General features: G+C 43.9%; 1 long non-coding RNA gene across 1 annotated transcript; it reads left to right on the top strand.

Annotated features, from left to right (window-relative positions):
* Window positions 1–1,844: 1,844 nt before the first annotated feature.
* On the top strand, window positions 1,845–18,301 carry LOC140696922 (uncharacterized). The gene is made up of 4 exons (XR_012073597.1): window positions 1,845–1,971; window positions 3,392–3,463; window positions 3,590–3,712; window positions 17,928–18,301. It is a non-coding gene; the product is annotated as an uncharacterized lncRNA (long non-coding RNA).
* Window positions 18,302–20,830: the final 2,529 nt, after the last annotated feature.

Genomic DNA, 20,830 nt, shown 5'->3' with positions numbered 1-20,830 from the left:
TCTTGACCTTAGTTCACGGAAGCCTAACATCCGCGACTGAAGAAATTATAAGACACGACGAACATCCCACCAAGAGCTCTTCTCTCAGTAATACTGGCTGCGCATTCACACCATACCTTCACAGCTTTCCACTGGGAGCAGACACGGGGTTGGGTCCAAGAGAATCTGCCCCAGTGGGTCCTATGTGGGCACTGAATTTGACCAAACTTGTTCAGTTGCTTTGAAGGATGTAAGGCCTGAGCCCTCTCCGTCAGAGCTATTCTGAGATTGAACAGGGAACGATCAATAAGATCTGTAGATAAGCACTCAGGAACCACAGAAGATTGCTTTAGCGGGTGACTGTGGGAAGTGACATCTAGGCAGGCACTGCCAAATGGGAAGATTCTGTGGTGAGTACTGGGAGCAAGTGGCCATCTCCTCCATGCAAGTCGTGTTAAGAGGAGACTACTGCAACCTTTCTGCATAAGGGAGCAGCCCCTTCATCTATTCAGGATGGAAGATGTTTTCCAAATTCCGTCCAGGACAACATGATATTCTGTGTGGCTCCAGTTTCTCTGAAGCAAGAAGAGACTCAGATACACTATATGGATGAGCAAGAAACAGAAAGAATTGGTACTTAATACAAACCCACAGAGGCAGCCTAGTTCACATTAAAAATCAGGATCCAATCTCCCTACTGAAGACAAAGGTACCGGGTGAGCATAAGGAGGTTGCACTTTGATGTGTGTTTGAGCCCTGTATCAACAATTATCTCACATCAGAGATTCTTTATGCAAACTTTCAATCATCCTGAATATAGGATTTTTATTTAATGCTATAAAATAAGATCTAATGCCCATCAATGAATAAGTCGTGTGGTTTCTTTGGAAGAGGGTATCGTTAGTAGGACTTAGATCGCTAATATAATTATAATCTCTCCCTCTAAGAATTAAATTTATCCCTTCAGCAAAGGCACAATAAATTGAAAAGAGAGAAAGAGAAAGACTATAATGATGTGTTCTAAAATAAAAGACTTGCTGAGAACTCACCTGGGTTACACAGCTCTCATTAACAAGCTAGAAAATTGCTATAATTCTATATGGTTTATTGTCATGGGAGCTGACAGACTGGTGGGCGGTTTTCTGACACTTGTGAAGAAAATTGTGTTGTAATGTTCAGATGAGACACGTGGCGGCAGCAGTGAGCCGATGCGGAGAGAAAACCATGGTGACACTTTGGAACCAGAAAGTTTGACACGAGTCATTGAGATGTTGGCCAATCTCTGTTTAAAAACGTTTAAACCAAGCAGAAACACTCTTTTTATTTTTTACTGTAAAGTTAAATATTAGAATAACTTACTCTTCTAACATATGTTTTCTGCTCCCCATGAGTGCTTAATGTCCTTACTTCCCAAATGTTTTTGCTTTTCCTCTTGACAATTACTGTGTTTGTTTTTTTTAATTGAAGTATCGTTGGTTTACAAGTTGTTAACTTCTGGTATACAGCATAATGACTCAGTTGTACATATGTATCCTTTTCATATTCTTTTTCATTATAGGTTATTACAAGGTATTGAATATAGTTCCCCGTGCCATAAAGTAGGACCTCGCTGTTTATGACAGTTATCTTTTTCAATCCCTTTAGGAGTTTGATCACTTTAAAGCTGAGAAACTTCTTCGCGACCAGACCAAGTTGAAGCGGGCTGGGGGGTGGGAGGGCAACAAGATACCCCACGCCAGGGGCACAGAGAGCAAGATCTGGGCGGCGCGGAAGGTCGGGAGGGCCGCCCCCGCGGGGAGCCCCCTGCGGCCCGGCGCTGACGGCGCCGTTCGAGCAGGCGGGGCCAAGGGCTCGTTTTTAAATAGGAGGCACTTCCACTTCCACTTCCTCCCTGGAGACGGCTTCGTTTCATCCCCGCGCGTCTGAAAACGGAGGAACAGGGGCCGGTACTGGGTTTGCTTTCGCGGCAGGAAAGAGATTTTGTAAACGAAGGTACCGCAGCCAGTCCTTCCTCACACCCGAAACGGGCTGGTGGCGAGACAGGCCTGGAGGCGGAGCCGGCGACTGCAGGGCTGCTCGCTGACGGCTGGGTGGTGGGGAGCGCCACCCCCGAGGGGCGGGGGGGGGCGCAGGGCGCCCCGACGTGGCCCGGAGCCGCGGGGACGGCCCTCTCGCCGCGCCCGACCCGAGGCCTCAGTCAGGCCGTCAGGCCGTCAGGCCGTCAGGCCGGGTTCTAGTTTCAGATTCAGCCGCCGGGGGCCGCCCTCCTGCCCGGGGCTTTCCCCTCGCACAGCTGCTGTTCCTGGTTTCCAAAGCCGTCGCCTACAGGTGCGGCGCTTCCCTTTGCCTTAGTTTGGCAGGGACAAGTTGGAAGAGAGAGGGGGTGGGGAAGGCTGCAGGGAGCTGAGATGCGTCCCCGGCTCCCAGGCGGGAGCCTCGGCGGTCCCCGTCCCCGCCCGGCCTGCAGGCGCCAGCCCTCCCCTTCCCACCGCGGACCTCCAATCCAGGCATGTCTAAACCAAAGGATCTCAGGCTCAAGGTAGGGCGCCTCATCTTCTTGAGCACCAGGGCCCCCTCACTACTCTTAGTAGGGGGGGGGGCGTTTCGCCTGGTGCTCACCTGCCCAGAAGCCAACAGCAAGAGCAGAGCCCGGACTCAGGCTCCAAAGCCTGCCCCCTTCTCTGCTCCGACACCTCAGGATCCTTGTAGGGGGGAAGGTGTAGCTCAAATGGTAGAGCGATGTTCAATCCTGGGTTCAACCCCGGGTACCTCCTCCAAGAGTAAATAATCCCAAGCACCTCCCCCCACCAAAAAAGGGGGTTCCTTGTATGTGTATTATTTTAAATAGTTTATTTCTTTCACTATTAAAAAAAACTGTGTTTATTGCAGCATTTCTATCCAGTGCCTCTCTGGGCAAATCTAGACCCAATTTATGATTCTGCTTTTTTGAGCAAGGTTGCAGCCCTATGGGACAGGTGACTGTGTCTCTGTGTATATTTTAAAGTCTGCACTGAGGTAGAGATTACCTGTGGGCAATAGGACTGGGGGATGAAGCTGTTTTGTTTTTTACTTCCTACCCTCTGTATTGTCTAAGCTTTCCCCAAGAAATGAATTCTTTTGTAATGTTTAAAAAGAAAGGAATGAGGACAGCTGTAACTCCAGTCTGGGCCATTGGGGTGTTGGCCATGCCCTTGGCCAGGACTCCATGCAAAATGGTATTCTTTTCTTAAAAATACATGTAAATTCTTGCTCACACTGTTGAAGTCCCCTTTGTTAAGAGTGTTAAATGGCCATGGTGTCCCTAGATAGCCATTTCCTGAGAGCTGGCTGAGTGAGGGCTTCCTTCCTTGGCCCAGCATCCTGCCCCCTCCACACACCCACCCACACACTGTTTTTTCCCTTTCTTTTTCAGAAACTCGATGCTATCACGCCCAAGGATTGGCCTGGAAAGGACTCAACACAGGCAGGACCACTCAGAAAAACTGTAAGATAAGTCTGTATGTCATACAATACTTTGAAAAGCAGACTGTCAGGAGAGTGGAAGAGAGCCAGCTCCTCTTCATTTGAACACTTTGTCCTTTTATTTGTATTCTCTCTTTAATCCGTTCAGCCTGCAAACCCTTGCTGACACCCACACTGTGCGGGGCTCTGGACAGTTCCTGGGAAGGAGCCACAGACCCTGCAGGGACGACCACCCATTCTGGGACAGGACACAGCTAATTGATGGGGTTTGGTGAGTTGAGCAGGTGGGGGCGCCAGAGAGCCCAGAGCCCAGCCCAGGTGGGGAAGGTTCCCTGAGGAGACGCTTGAACTGAGTCTTAAAGCACCAGTTGGCAAAGCAAAGAACGGAGAAAGGCCATGCCCTGTGAAAGAAACATGAAATAATAACAAGGTCCCTCTGCTACTGAGCTTTTCGGTACACCGTGGCATGTCCTGAACATTTAACATGAATCGATCGTATCGCTTAGTTCTCACAGCCCTGCTGGGCAGGTGCTCTTATGGCTCCATTTTAAAGCTCAGGTCCCTCCGGCGTAGAAGGGCGGAGGGATTTTTCAAAGGCCCTGCAGTTAGGGGCCGCGGAGCCAGCGTTTGAACTGAGGCAGTCTGGCTCCAGAGCCCTCCTTCTAAACCTCGGTTATCCTGCACTTTGGGTAACTCAAGAATTCGGGGGGAGAGTGGAACACAGCTGCAGGAGCTGGGTTGGAAAGGTGGGTGGAAGTCTCATGATGCTAAGGATCGGACTTGGGCTCTGGATAGATCTGTGCCTCTGAAAGGACTATGAGGCCGGGCTAGGGTAGCAGTAAGGTGGCCTTTGTAGTAATCTGGTTGAAATTTATTTTTTAATATTGACTAGTGGGATGCAGAAAGCTGCATCTTCACACACAAACCTACTCACTGTTTGTAGTACTGCTATAGGGCTCTGCTCTGCAAATGCAGGAATTATAATTCTATATACCAGAATTCTCATTAAAAAAGAAAAAAGTGTGTAATTTATGTCTTGGTCAACTCAGGCTACTATAACAAAATGCCATAGACTGGCTGGCTTAAACAATAGACATTTATTTCTCACAGTTCTGGAGGCTGGGAATTCCAAGATCAGGGTGCCAGCCTGGCTGGGTTCTGGAGAGGGCCCTCTCCCTACTTGCAGAAAACTGCCTTGTTGCTGTGTCCTCACGTGGCTGAGAGACAGAGAGCAAGCTCCCTGGTCTCTTCTTCTAAAGTCACCAATTCCATCATGAGGACCCCAGCCTCATGACCTCATCTAAACCTAATGACCTCCCAAACATCCCCCAAAACCATCACATTGAGGATTAGGGATTCAACATATGAAGAGGGTGGGGGAGATGAACATTCAGTTCATAGCAGTGCATTACTAGTTAGTAACGCTGCATTGTCTAGTACATTCCTGACACAGTAAGACTTCTGCTTTGACTTTTTTTTTTTTTTGACCCAAGCTGAATGTCAACCTTTTATTGATAACAAAACGACAATGCTGGGCATGTTTCCTAGACACCAAGACCAAGCTCCTGTCCCCATGCTGGGTGTGTGTGTGTGTGTGTATGTGTAGAGAGAGGGCTGGGGTAGTGATCTACGGAGCTGGGTGTGACGAAGGGAGGGCGGACCCTGCAGAGACAGGAGTCTGGGAGGCATCAGAGACTCGGAGAAGCCAGAGCTGGGAAAGAGTCCTCAGATGCCATGTTGAGCTCAGCTCCCAAGACCAGCAGGGCTCTGGGCTCAGGTGGTGGCCAGTCTGAGAACCATATCGTCTACTTAAAATTTTATACATCAGAGGATTACAAGAACTTTCCACAAACTAAATTCTGGCTCTATACATTTCAAAACCTGTTTCCCCCTCTGTCCCCATGCCCCTGCTGCCAGCCTCTATGGGACACATTCCTATCACTGTGTCCCACCTATGGATGGCACGTGAGTGGTAGGAATCCTGGGAGCTGCTTCTACACCAGGATGATCAGCAATAATAAATCAATATGGAAGAGACCAAACCACATAGATGTTCCCCACTAAACCCAAACCAATGTGTCTTTAGCTTCCTTTTTGCCTGATTCCCCAAATACCCACAGCTGCTTCCATGCTATCTGACACAAGGGGGACATATGGAAACAGGTGGCATGTTAACCAATTGCAATGAAAATATCCTACTTTTGCTAACTTGGTAAAGGCACCACCTGAACACATTGCTAGGGCCTCTCTCAGAACCCAGGGAGTGAGGGGCTCCTCTGAGCAAGGGGCTTTCCCTTCACAGTGAATCTGTCTCTGCCTCTAGGGCACATGCTGTGAATGTGAGGGTAAGGGCAATGATGAGACACCTGTTTAAAATAAAAGCACCAACTATTATGTAGTGCTTACCAGGGGAAATGCTATGTGGGTATCAAGTCCTTTAATCCTCATAACAACCCCGTGATGTTGGCATTATGAAATTCTTCATTTTGCAGGTGGGGAAACTGAGTCACAGAGACGTTAGGTAACTTGCCCAAGACCACACGTGTAGTAAGTGCTAGACCTGGGATTTGAACCCAGGCAGTCTGGCTCATGCTTATACCTAGTGCACAGAGCAGCCTCTCCACAGCGTACCTCACAGCCTGCACCACCACTCCAGGACTCTGTAGTCCCACCTGTCACTTTCTGACATAGTATATGTTTTGCTGATTTACCTATTTTCTGTCCCTTGTTACTAAAATGTAGACTTTATGAGGGCAGAGTTGTTTATCTTGTTCATTGCTGTAACCCCAGCACCTAAAGTGGTGCTTGGCACTTAGTAGGTCTGTAGTAAACATTTTGTGATCATCTTAAACTCTTTAATACTCCTCTAAACTCTTTAATTACTCCAAGAAGTGATCTATTTGGAAAACTGCAAAAGAAAATGAAAATAAGAGGAAACAGACAAAAAAACGGGGAAGAAAATTGGCCCACCAATCCAAGGGGAGAAAATGAACTTTATATAATTTTAATAAGAAGTTAGCACTGTCCTAAGTGTCTGTAGTTCATGTTCTCCAGTACCACGTATCTCAGATCTGGTAGATTATCCAGGGAATTATCTAGGAACGATCAAAGAATTTCCAATGGTCTTATGTGCCCAGTTGAGGTTTGAGATCAAAATTTGTGTGAGCACCTGACTGCGTAATTATGTATTATGTGATTTTCTCCTGTAATGCTCAGGGGCCAAAGGAAACAGATGGATGCGGGGATCCCAGATTGAGGATTTGTTGCTTGGCTATGCCTGCACGTCAAAGGAGTCGGTGGTGGGAGTTGTGTCTGATGAGGAGAAAGTCCTTAAACCTGAGAACTGGGGGCTGTTAGCCAGAGAGAATGAATGCTTTGATAAGACTGAAGATGGGTGGGATGAAGGTGTAGGGGAGGGAAGGGTATAGGGTTGAGGTCAGAGTAGAATTTCAAAGCTCAGGATTTCAGACGTAAAGCAGTTCTAGGTGATGACAAGGTCTCGTAATGGGATAGGAGATATTGATGGCAAGTGAGTAGAGCTCTCGGATGAGTCACAGGATGGGAGAAAACTTGATATTATGTGGATTAGGCACTGATGTATACATTTATCCTCTTGGGCCATGATTTGGAAACTGCAGAGCCAATTTTAAATATCACATGATGTTTGAATATCACCTTCTCCAACAGTCAACTTTTGCTTGAAAATACTTTACTTATAATAATTCTAAAATAACAATCCTCCCCAAATTAACAAACCAGGATTCTAGCGTCATTTCAATTCAGTAGGTTGATAATGTTGTAGGCTGTGAGTTTTGCTTGCTGAAGGTTTCATTCTGTTCAAAGAATAATTTGCAGATAAACACACACCAAAGGAGTGTCACTTTATAGCTCTAGATTGCAGCCCCCTTTGAGATGATCCTGAAGAATCCATATTTTATTTGGTGCTACACACATCATAAAAGATCTTTAGTCTCCAGAAGTTCACATTCTAAGGCCAGAAGACACTCAGTAAACACGCAAATACCGTGTTAAACAATGGTAGGACAGATAAAAGCCCTCTGATCTCCCAGACACCCAATCCATGAAGTACTCCAGTTACATACATAACAGGCTGATTAGCAGAGAACAAAATCTTTACTAAGTATTCTCCAGTGACCTAAAAAAAGAAAAGATAATAGAAACTTGAAATTGGATGTAACATCCAGTGAAGGGTGAGATTTCAGCTTCTTTCACTGTTGGGTGCAGCTAGGGATACACAAAGAAATGTTTTGTTTTGTTTTTTAGATTTTTTCATCCAGCACTTAGCCTGAAACATTAAAGGAAGATATCAGAAATCCCAGATCAACCGTAGGCAGCAAGTGAATTGATCATATTCTTTTTTTAAAGGATATTCATAATAGAAGAATCAGTCTGTGTCTTTCATTAAATTCACTTGAAATGATGAGAAATCTTACCCACATTGTGCAAAGTAGAGGTTGTGCAAAAGGCATTCAACCTTGCAGTCTTTCTAACCAGGGAGTAACTAAACGTTTTCTCGTTTCCCTGCTTGGAAAGGCAGATTGACAGGCACCTGGGAGGTGTTGGGAAGTTGGAAGTGAAGAAATCCGTGTTCTAGACTTTACGTGGGAAGTCATTTTTAGACATTTTATAGAACCAGGGAAACAGTGTTGCCCTCTCCGTTTTCCCCCTACCGAGTTTTCCATGTCTCCAAGACAGATGGAGCACATGCAGCAAAACCAACCAGTGCAGAGGATGCAGTCTGGGATATGAAAAATAAAACCTTTTCCAAATCTTCACTGGCTCCTTTAAAAACACTCCCAGCCGAGTGTTAAAGCAGCGAGCAGAGGTGTCTAAAAATGGAAAGAAGAAGAGGTGCTCCAAAGGGTTCTTTTTTCAAAACCAGTCTGCATTAATATTTACTTTTCAGAAAGAGCTCTTTACACAATCAGCGAATATGACCAAATTTAGTCATATGTGGATTGAAAATGGTTCTATCCCAGAGGGCTCTCCATTAACAATCTTTAAATGTAAAAATGTTGAATAAAATCCAGAAATGAGAAAATAGTCAAACGCAGTTAATACACAGGTAGAATGTTAATATTTTAATGGACTCCAAATAAACATTCAGTACCATTACATTATTCAAAGAAATCAGTAAAGAAAATATGGTTAACTAGACTTTGACACTGTGTTCTTTACCCTTACTAACTATAATAAGCCCTTTATTATAGAAACATTTTAGCTTATATTTTACATTTCATAATATTTAAAGTTTATATTTTCATAATATTTAAAAATAGGAACCTATCAATCATGGCTCCTGGATTTTTAATTTTCTATGTAAAACTAACTTATTCTGAACCATATGTAATTTCAGATTTTCTAGGGGTAGATTATCCTCACAAAATTGTGTTCAAATATCACTATCCCATTGCCATACATCAATATTCAATTAAATGTAAATAAAATTAATTTTTCTCCTTTTTTCTACTGGGACATATAAGTAAATTGTTCAAAATGTATTACTGATGGAAATTAAATGTAAATTACTTATTTCTTAATTTATGGAGCCTCGGTGCATTGAGAACTGATCTAGGTGCTGAGGATACAGTCACAAATGAGGTGAGGGAAGCCCTTTCAGGCTAATAGGGGAGACTGGCACCAGCCCTATAAACAAGCAAATGAACAAACGAGACCGTTTCAGATAGTGATGGGTGCTTTGAGGGAGGGGGAATCTGCTAACGACATGGAGGGTGGCTGAGAGAGGGTGAGGGTGGGGGGACAGGGCAGTCGGGCAATCAGGGAAGGTGATGTTTAGATCAAGACCAGAGGAGCTGAAGGAGCCAGCTGTGCAGAGAGCTGGGGCAAGCATTGCAGGCAAAGGGAACAGGCAAAGGGAGTTGGGTGTGTTTGTATATCAGAAATGCAGCCAGTGGGGATGGGGTGTTGGGGTGGTGGTGAGAGATGAGATCCAGGTGTCAGGCAGGGCCAGATTATAGAGTAAAGATTAGGGGTTTATAGTGAGAATGAGAAGAAGCCACAGGAACTGATTACACTTTTAAAGCGATCGCTCTGTCTCCTGTGAGGCAAATGGTAGGGCGGGGACTAGAACGGAGGCAGGGAGCCACTTTAGACTGACAGGAGTCCGGGGGAGGCACAGCTAGGTGGCCTTTAGTAGGGTGCTAGCAGTGGCCACGGGGATGGCGACAAGTGTTCAAATTTGAAATATATTTTAGGGATACAACTAAAGGACTCTCTGGTAGTTAATTGTAGCTCCCCAAACTAAGTTCTTTCTCTTGAACTACATTTCCAAAGCTTTTCTGGAACAATTTTAGATCCCAGCCCCTTGTCTTCACCTCCCTACTCCTCTGCATATCTGTGCACCCCTTTCAGGTCTCAGAAGAATGGCCCCTCAATCCTCTTAAATCACATTTGGTCCAAATGGCTTTTCCAGCCATCCATTCCTCAGTGCACCAAGGGCATCTCAGCTGCAGATCCTGGAAGCGACTCTCCAGACAGCCTTCCCCAGGTCTTATCACCTGACAATCCATACCCTCCTACAGACTCCTAGAGAAATCCCCAAAGGGTCATTTCACATTTTTACATGTCTCTCCACATAGCCAACACTTCTACACCCTCTGGGGATCTGTTCTAGAGTGTGACAGCAGCCCCAACCAGGGTCAGTGGGTGGTTTTCCAGGCAAGCTCAAAACTAGGGTCTTTGCATGTCTCAGTTACCTCCCAGAGGACAGACCTACCAGCAGCGAGATCTTACCGTTGAGAAAACTGGGTTGTTTTGGAAATTGTGAAACAACACTCAGCTAGGATTTGTCAGGTGGGGCTCAGCTGGGCTTTTAACCTTGAACTTCTCCAAGAACTGCTGCCCCAAGGACGACAACACCCCCACCTCCACCCGCGCCCACTCTTGGTTAGAACACAACTCTGGAGCCAGATTGCCTGGAATCAGATCCGAGTGTCATTATGTTTTAGTTGCATGACCTTGGACAAGACACTGAACTTCTCTGTGCCTCTGTTTCCTCTTCTGTAAAGGAGAAATAATGATAACACCTGCCTCATAAGGTGAGGATTAAGTGAGTTACTGTGTATGAAGTGCTTAGAATGACATCTGGTGTAGAACAAGTGCTCCGTAAATACGGACTATCCTCATCATCATTCTCCTGTCTCCCACTGACAGGTCACCTTCATTTCATATTTGTGCAATGAAACTTCAGCTATATGATCATCAAGCTATTACCAAGAGCCCCCTAGGTATGGGGTTGTTAGGAGAGTGCATAGCAAGGTCATTATTTGAAAAAAAAAAAAAAGCTTGGAGGGCAAAGTAATGAGGGAAGTGTCAGGGATGCTAAAGAGACACTTAATAAGTTGTGATTAATTTACTCTGAATAATGCATTGCAGTGAAGACCTTTTTAAAGCATTACTCGGATTAAATTCCTTACCATTCCAAAACTCATCTCACTAACCAGAAAGTGTGTGGAGTAGGCACAGGGAGCCTGCTCTTCCCAGTAACTGCCGAGTTACTGGGGGTTAAGGGTCTGCATCTTAAGCTCTTGCTTCACTTCATTGTCTTAGTCACTGCAGTGTTTACGATGCTTACCAGTCAAAGTAGACTAGATTTATCTGTGGTAACAACAATAACAACACATTTCAGTAGTTCAGTGATAAGGTTTATTTCTTGTTCATGCCACACGTCCATCATGAAAGGGGTAAGAAGGGCCACTTACTGTAGTCATTGAGGAACCAGGCTGGCAGAGGCTCCATCTCAACATGCTTCCCTGATCATGGGGGCATGGGGCAGGGAGCGCAGCAAGCCACATGTTGGCTCTTGGAGCTTCTGCTCAGTTACCCCCCAGAGGACAGAACTACCAGCAGCGAGATCTTACAGTTGAGAAAACTGGGATGGTTTGCAAATGCTGCTTACATTTCATTGGTTAAAGCAAGTCATATGACCATACCTGAGCTTAAAAGGGACAGCAGGGACAGTCTTCCTGCAGGGAGGTGCCCCTGAGGACTTGGAGACAAGCTACCATAAGGAGTTAACTGAAAGCAGAAAACCATCTAAAAGTAGCTGAAACAATAAAAGGGGATGGGTATTTTCTCACACAACTGTAAATCTGGAGGTGGATCAAGGCCCAAGTGGGTAAAACCAGCAGTTCAAGGGGTCTTCAGAAGAGGTCTGTCTGTCTGTCTTTCTACTTCCTTAGAATGTCAGCAGTATCTCCCTTCACGGTCACAAAATGACTGCAGCAATACCAGCCATCACATGCATATCAACAATATCTCAGGGAGAATAGTGGTGCTTCCTTCCATTAGCCTCATATTATTGAGGAAATCTTTCCCAGATCCCCCATCTTACCTTGGGTCCCATTGGCCAGAATTAAATCATATGACTGTGATTTAGAAAGTCACTGGCAAAAAGAATTGGACTGCTTCCTGGCATGAGAAAAGACCTATTTTCCCTTTGCACAAACAACTCTGATTTCTATAAGAAATATGTTGCTGAACATAAGAAATCAGGAAAATGTAACCCAGTTTTACCAACCTCCTCTATTCAGAGTGTAAGTAAAGAGGGGCCACACTGTCCCTTCCTGAAAAGCTTATTAGCCACAGTGGAATAACTATGGGCAAATAAAGCAAGCAAAACAGGCATTTAATAGGGAAGGATCATTTATCTAAGGGTCAGGGAAATAAGAAACTACTTTGGACTGATATTACATCCGCCTCAAAAGAGTTGACCAAAAGAATTCACCACTCCCTTCTTTCTGATGCCCCCACTATAGCCTAAACTTACTTCTTCATCAGTTCACTCACCATGCATTATTGCCTTTAGCTGTGTCCCTGTCTGTCTCCCCCTTCAAGACTGTAAGCTCTTTGAAAGATAAAGTCTGTTTCATCTGTTTTTTTCCTGTGTGTGCTAAAAGTAATAATGGATAACATCAACTGGGTGCTCACTGTGTACCAGAGCCCATTCTAAGTTCTAAACAAATTAATTCGTGTGATGTTCACAACTGCCTTATGAGGCATGTGCTATCATTGTCTATGTTTTATAGATGAAGAGATGGATGGTCAAAAGGTTAAGACACTTGACCAAATGTACACAACTATTAAGTGAGAGAGTTGGATTTCAAATGTAGGCAGCCTAGCCGGGTTCACAAATGGGTAAACCTCAGATGCTTTAATATGCAAAGTGAAGGTGAGAGAGAACAGGAGTGAAGAACAAGTGATATTATTTTTAAATTCCACGTAGAATCTAAAATCAAAAATGATATATGTAAATTCCCTGCAGGTGGATATCATGTATGTTTCCCTTGTTTGCTATGGTATCTTGTAACTCCTAGTACAGTCCCAGCACACAGTAGGTCCTTCAGTATTCCTGGAAGTGGAGGAGGGAGGAAGAAAGGGACTGAGCCAGGGAGGAAGGCATGGAGGGAAGGAGGAAGGAAGAGAGACTGAACGAATAAACACAGCTGGTATCCTCGCTCCGTTGTATTTTCTACCTTCTCTTCCTCTATTATTTCCATAGGTAACTTGGCTTCTGAAACCTACGACATCTCACCTAGGATAGGAGAAAGTGTTATTTCTCCAGTATTAAGGGTTCTCAAAGAGAATAGTTTAAATATAACATTTTTATAGAATACTGAGGCCTCTCTGGGGCCCTACTAATTCATTTGGCTTTTGAAACAATGTATCTTGTATAGAGTAGACTTTTCCCAAACTGAAACATTTTTAAAGAATTTGGACTTGCGCTTTTTCTAATTGTGTGCTGTTTGAAATGTCAGTGCAATGCAGGGATGCCAGTTCCCCCATGGACATATTGACTTATTTTAAAAAGTCAATACAAGGCCATAAGCAAATGAACAGCAATGATTAAGGGCCAGGAAATGGCCACTGTCATTTGATGGAACTATTCCTCCAGCAATCCCTCCACCAGCAATGTGTTACATTTGGTAATAGGCTATAAATGCTAAAAGCACTGTTTTTCTTGTTTCAGCACCATTGTCATCGGACCCTGCTTTCATAGTGCATAAAATTTCACAGTCCATAGAAACAGCCATACAAATTTAATATATCAGATCTAATCATTAGATTGTATAGACTCTTCACTCTAGTTTTAATCAACAAAGTAAAATCATACTGGAACTGAAGCATTGAGCTTGTGTCATAAGTGAATTTTAAGTGTTCTTATTCCTCAAGAGTGTCCAAGTTTCTGTTGTTGATCTTGTTTTGATTCTTATCCAGAGAGCTAATTTTTAGAAGTGTCTCTTTGGTCTAACCTTGGACTAGAACTTCACGAGTCTCTGAATGTCCCAAAATTTGTTTGTTCTTTGTTCTCATATTACTTTCAGATCTCACTCAAATTTCTTTGCATTATTAAAGATTTTTTTTTTTGGTGTCTCCTTCAATTTCAACATAACCAAAAATGAACTCATTGATTTCTCCCTCATCTGGCTTTCTCCTCTGGATTCTGTTTCTTGGTTGATGGCACCATCCTTTACTCTCTGATCCAATCCAACATTTTGCCAACTTTTGATCATTCTCATTTCCCCATGTACATCCCGTTAGTTGACAGGTCCATTCATTCAGTCTCTAGATCCATCTTTCCTTTTCATTCTCACACCCACTGCCCAAAGTCAGTCCCTCATCATCCTGATGTCGAATATTGCGGTGATCCCCAAAGATGCTTCCATTGTTTATCTCTTATCCCTCCAACCCATCCTTTATATTTCTATTCAATTATTTCCTAAAAGAGAAATGTATCATTTCTCCCCTGCTCCAAAATCAAAATTGGCTCACTATTGCAGATTTTAAAAAGTCCAAGTCTTTAACGACATTCAAGACTCTTCTTCAGTTATTTCCAGCCTACCCTGGCGGCCCCATCACCTTCACTCCCCACTATTACCTTTGTGATCCAGACACATATATGTATGTCCCCCAGGTTTATTGTGATATTCCTCAGTTCCATCTGTCTGGCATAATCCAAACAGCCCTTTACCGCCTCGTTCAAATACCTGTCCTCTCGTGGAAAGGTCCTTGATCTCCAGGCAGAATGACTCACTTCTCCGCTCCCACAGCATTTTGTTTATATTCTTATTATGCGCCCTGTCTTAGGCCAGGTTCGCAGAAGGCGATCCGGAGAGGAGGATTTGTAGGGAAGTGTTTTATTAAGGAGACGTTCCCAGAAGAGACTGGCAAGTGAACGAGGGAAGTAGGACAGGGAAGGACAAGAAACAGCATGAGGGTGAGATCAGGCAGAGTCCCAGCAGGGGTGGCTCTGCCGGATCTGGTTGAGAAGGCCTGGGCATTCACTTATGTCCTGTTCTGAGGCAAACGGAGCTGGCTTTTTTACTCCCACATTGAGCAGTCACTGGCTGGGAATTTAGGTCCCAAGCACTTCCTGCTCTCTAAAAATGTACATAGTACCCAAGGGAAACCACTGAAGAAGAGCCACAGGTGCAGCCAGCAGAAGCAGAAGCCCATCAGCTGATGGAAGGACACACAGAAATGGTAAAGGGGGTCCCTGAACAGCTGGGAGGAGGTGGCCCATATCAGCTACGGTCCTTAGTGTAGTCTACCTTGTTCCCCCTGAGCGTCTCCCAGAGCCTGGATGGTGAGCCACTTGGGAGCAGAGACCCCTAATTAGTCATCCTTTATGTCCCCACAGAAGGGAGGCGATCACTTTGCACTTAGAAATTGCTTAAACAGCACTTATTGGTTCGAATTGAATACTCCTTTACTAGGTCTTAATGCAGCATTTTGCTGCTACTAATCATATTGCTGAGATATTTTTCCCAAGCTGGTTTTAGCTCAATAATAGAAGATGTGGCGTCTGGGGTTTCAAAACCTCAGGTTCAACTTTTCACCTTAACGCTTTTCTTCCTGGGGCAACAACTTGCCTCAGCAGATCTCTTTCTAAATTCCAAGACAGGCTGCCTGCTTGCTCTGCACAGTCAAGGCTGCCAACCCAAGAAACATTTTTGAAAGATCACAGTCAACATCACTGCCAAGAGAAGAAGTTCTTGGCACACAAAGAACCTGGTTCAATCTGAGATGCCAGATGGTGATTTCAACTTCAGCTAAATTTCTGCTGAAAAAAAAAAAGTGTTTGAACTGCAGATGAGAAAAGCTTCTACGACAAATTTCCAAGTGTTAGAAACTTCAGAGGGAAATGGCAAGTGTTGATACAACCCTCTCCCCCACCAACCACATGCATACATACCATAGAACCACTACTTGCATCTGGTAGCTAAGATTCTTACAAAGATGCCTTTGCTTTTTAAGAAGACTGTCAGCCCTGATACAATTTTTACTCACATGAAAGTATATTAACCAAATCTATTAAAAGAAAATATTTGTTTATGCACAGTGTTTTTACAAGAGGTATGCCCCTTTAGCACCTGCTGTGAGCTTTTTTTGGCATCTGGAGGTAATTCTTTCCTCTCCACCAATATGTCCACGATGAAGCCAGTTGATAATCAGCATGGCACCTTTCCCTGAATACTGTCAGATTACAAGGGAGATACTGTGAAGTGTGGATTGGTGATGCTCTGTCTGGATGCCCTTGGGTCCATCTTACTGGTGTAGGAATGTGAAAGTCCAGCTCCTTAGACTCAAGTCGAGGTAAACTCTGGGATGTAGTTTGTTCTCCAGGGCTCTGCTCAAGATTATGCTGGGGCTGGGACTTTGCCTGACATTGCACCCTTGGCTGGCTGCTTCTCTTCTGCTCTCCCTGTCTTGCTCTCCCCCACCCCTCCACCACACTCCCCTACAGGTTTCTCCTGGGCCATCTCTTTAATAAAACTCTTGCACACAAATCCTCATCTCGGGGTCTGCTTTGGGGGAACTGACCTAAAATTCTAGGCAGTAGAAAAACTGAAGGCATTTTACACTAATAGTGAGGAGACAATTTTTTCTGGAACAAGAAATGTATGCCTACCTCCTTTATCAATCAAGGTCTCTGAAGGAAATGGTGGATACATTCAAATTAAATACACAGTTGACTAGTTAATAAAGGAACTAATTACAAAGGGGTGGGCAGGGTCCAGAGAAGCAAGGATGGTTCCTGCCAGGGAGCTGATAACGGGGGATGTCATTACCAACCCAACCCTAGGCCTCACTGGCAAGAACAGAGGTGACAGGGTTGTGTGGAGAGGGCTGTGCCTCAGAGCTGTGACCGTAAGGGATGCAGCGAGCCTACAAGGCCCTGTAGGGGTGAGCTGGCTGCATAAACACCCCCGCCTCACACTCCTTCCTGCTTCCAGTCTTTTGCCAGTGACCCCATCAGCCAAACCTAATGGATGCCAAGTGCAGTACATCTAGGTTGGCCTCTTAGGGCGTAGAGCAGAGGAGGACAGAGAGGGTATCTGGAGGGACAAACAAGCACACCTATCTACCTATCCTCACACGCATGCACACACCCACGCATGCACGCGCGTGCACACACACACACACATTTGGCCTATTCTTGACTTTGCTCTGTGACCAGCTATACAAAAAAAGAGGCACTAATTTTTCTCTCTGCTGACTTTTTCCCCTTTTATCTTATTTGTACTTCAGGGGATCCAGAGATACACTGCGTGACATGGGGGAAGGGACCTCAAAAACCGAGAACCAGACAAAATGCTTTATGTTAAAATCTGAGCCTGGCATCTGGGCATCTCAGCCTAGCCTCCAAACCTCATCTCTAAGATGGCATTTTTTTGCAGATTGAAATATGACTCACAGAGCTCACTGCCATAAGATTTATCATGACTTTGACCTCAATATTATGGAGCAAAGAGGTCTAAATTGTGTCCTTAGAGAACCATGCCCATTCTCTCCAAATTGAAAACAAAATGCAAATCAAAGTTTTATGCTGCTTTTTGTAATGAAGGATCTAATTGCTTTCTCATCAATCCAGGTGCAAGGTGCCCTCGTTCAGTTTACTCCCACATGTTCTCATTATTGGAAGCAATGCTGTCTTCCTATTGGTCTTGTTTTCTGTTTTTGAAATGGTCGTTTTCCCTGCATTCAGCTTTGGCTTGGTTCAGAACATAAAGCACTGTAAAACTGCAGAATGGAAGACAAACGTTCACCTGGTTCTTTCAAGGCCTTTGAGATTAATCATGGGAAAACAACACAGCTCCTTGGGGGGCTGGCAGTAGCTGATGTGGGCAGGATGAAGGATGGAGAATGGAGAAGCACCCCTCCCACTCATCCCTGCAGGACAGGCATGCACAGCAGTGACTGTCTTCTTGGCCTCCAGCCCCATCTCTCTGGGTCCCCTGCAGGTGCAGATACAACTGAGCAGAAAACAGGCAGACTGTGGGGCAGTTATTAACAAATGGCCTACAAGGTTGTCATGTCTAAGTATTAAAATTGTACACACTGGGCTATTCTGAGATTTTATTTTTTAAAATGCTCTTGGGGGGTCCAAGGGTTTGAGGGTGGTGGTTTAAAAAAGTATTTTAAAACACTGTTTTCATTCCAAGAAGGCTGTTTGCATCATCTATGAACCTGCACGGGAGGTGAGTGCTGGCGTGACGAGCCCAGCCCAGGGGACTGATGTGTGGTCTTAAGCAAAGCACCAAACGCTCCTGAACCCAGGTTCCGTACCACAACAAAGAATTGGGTTAGATGAAGAACTCTTGTCTTGTTCCAACCTTGCACTGCCTGATACAGCAGCCACCGGTCATAGGTGGCTAGTCTGAACTGAGATGATCTGCAAGTCTAAAAATACACACCAGGTACCAGACTTAGTACAACCAGTAATGTAAATTGTATCATTAATAATTTTTATATTGATTACATGTTGAAATGATAATATTTGGGAGTATATTGGTTTAAATAAAATATACGTGTTTTACTTGTCTGTCTATAGTTTTTAAAATGTGACTACTTTAAAAAATTATATTGAATAAAATTATATTTAAATCTATATATAAAGGAAAATTTTGAATTGCACATGTGGCTCATATGATATTACTATTGGACAGGATTATTTTCTTTCTTTAAAGAACTATTTTATTTTCTTATTATTACTTTTTTTCTTTGGGGGAGGTAATTAGGTTTATTTATTTATTCTTGAAGGGAGTACTGGGGTTGAACCCAGGACCTCATGTATGCTAAGCATGCACTCTGCCAATTGAGCTGTACCTTCCCCCCAAGACCTATTTTAAAATACAACTTTTTGGGCTCCCATTTCTTTTGTGTGTGCATCAAACTCTACAAAGCTTAAAGTAGCTTTGCTTAGGAAAAAAATGTAACATCACTTTCCATTCAAAGATCTTTAAAAAAAAAAGGGTGAAGATTTCATGTCATGTCGGCTAAGTGTTTAAGAGAGTTGAGGTGAAAGAATATCAGTGTTCCTTAAACTAGAATTTCATTTCCTTCTTTGAATGAAGCTGTTTAAGTGTCTGTCTTTAGGCATTTACAGTCTTTAGAACAGCAGAACATTTCCAGATTCCAGTCACAAGAAAAGGTATTTCCAGAAGTGAAGATCAGCCTCCCCCCAACCCCAGCACACACACACACATGCAACATCGCTTCTCCACGTGAGTGCTAAGTATTTGGAAAGCACCTAAAACCTCAGTCCATGAGCTCTCAAAAGCACATGTTCAATAACCACTTCCTCTTGTGCATCAACTGCTGGGCCAAATAAAGAACAGTGGACAGAGACAGGGCATCAAATATGCCTCCAGACTGATGATCTGGGCAGAAAAAGCAGCAGAGGGAAGCTTCAGAGGCACTTATGAGCACAGTGGGAGGCGGGTGGGTTGTCTGGAGACATTGAGGATACATATATTTGCATGGATCGAGTAGGACCTTGAATGTCAGGAAGGAGATCCAGGACCTGAGATGAAAGGCAATGGGCTGAATGACTTCATAGAAGCCATGTTTTAGGGAAACCATCCCTCTCTTCTCTGTCACGCTATATACACGTATGTTCCCCCCAGATCCCCCCATGTGGAGGACCTGACTGGGATCCAGTGCTACTTTACAGTGTTCCTTCCCTCTTACGTATGTGTAGTTTTGCTTCCCAAGAGGAGAAAAACGAAACATTTCCTCAAGGGCAAGAACAAAGGCTGATTTTTCTTTTGAACAGCTCATGACTTTCAGGAAGAGTACTAGACAGAGTAGGTGTTTAATGTTTACTTTAAAAAAATTAAGTTGTGCTGAACCCTTGTTTCTTCTTCATTCGTGTTTTATGAGGGGAAATTAAGAGAGAATCCTAATTCCTTGTGGGGATCCTTCAGGAGCAAATGTGTAAATCAGTTTGCCTTCTGTCTCGTTCCCACCTCTCGTGATTTTCTCCTTTCTTGCTGCCATCTTCTTGGTTTTTTGGCATCAACATTTTGTCACCGAAACTCCTAGTCTTTGACTTGCGTGTCTGAAACCCCAATTTCCCCCTTCCTCCTTTCACCACCCAGTTGCTTAGGACCTTGGGGAGAGTATGATGTCCTTTTCACCCAGACAATCCCTGGGTTGGATTATTCCTGATAATCTGCTTTATCTACTTGGCCCTCCCTGATGCAGCTCTACAACTTACATGAGCACTGTTCTGATTAGTTCAAAGGGTCAGAGAAATAAGACAGACATTTATTAAAGAAGGGTTGAAGGAGCTGGGAGTTACCACAGAGCGACAAAAGAGTTGTTTTGTTTTGTTTTGCTTTGTTTTGTTTTGTTTTGGTTTTTTACTATTCTGTGACTAAGAAATAATATATACCCAGCTATGACTTTGAGGGAAGTACCCTGAGTTTGGTCAGAGCTAAAGCCTTTCCTTAACTAGAAAAAGATAACTCTGCAGATGCTAGGAAATTTACAAGCTTGAACATTCTCCTCCCTCCCTCTTTCTCTCTCTCTCTCTCTTTTGATTTACTTCTATTGTCCTGACTCTAAACTTAACATTATGAAGTTACCTCAAGAAGAAACAAAGAGTAGCTTTCTTTTCCCTGGATTACTTTTTAGTTAACTTTTTTGCAGCTTTTTTTTCATTTCTTTTAAACAATCTAACAAAGCCAGCCCAATACTGAAAAATGTAGCAGAAAGCCATTAGAAAGTGTCACCTACAAATACTTAAGGATACTGGGTCCTGGAACAAGACTCTTTTTAAAGTAGGAACTGATATCGGAGGCAGATAAACTACAACAGATAAGAAATGTGGTTTGTGTAGGGTATTAACTCAGGGTAAATGTTTACATTTCTTTTCATTTTTCCCCTTATATTGCATACAATGTAGTACTGGGGCTTGGCTACTATTTCTGTTATTATCTTACATTTTTGTTTAACAGAGAAAGGCTCAAGTGATAGCTTCTAAGGTAAATTTCTGCACTCTTCCAGTGACTCAGTCTGGACTAAGACTCACCTTTTACCCTGTGCAACCTTAATTGCAGGC

The sequence above is a fragment of the Vicugna pacos genome, chromosome 6 (genome assembly GCF_048564905.1).
Source record: "Vicugna pacos chromosome 6, VicPac4, whole genome shotgun sequence".
NCBI lineage: Eukaryota > Metazoa > Chordata > Mammalia > Artiodactyla > Camelidae > Vicugna > Vicugna pacos.
Note: the sequence above shows the minus strand (reverse complement) of the source record. Positions and strands in the feature narration are given on the sequence as shown.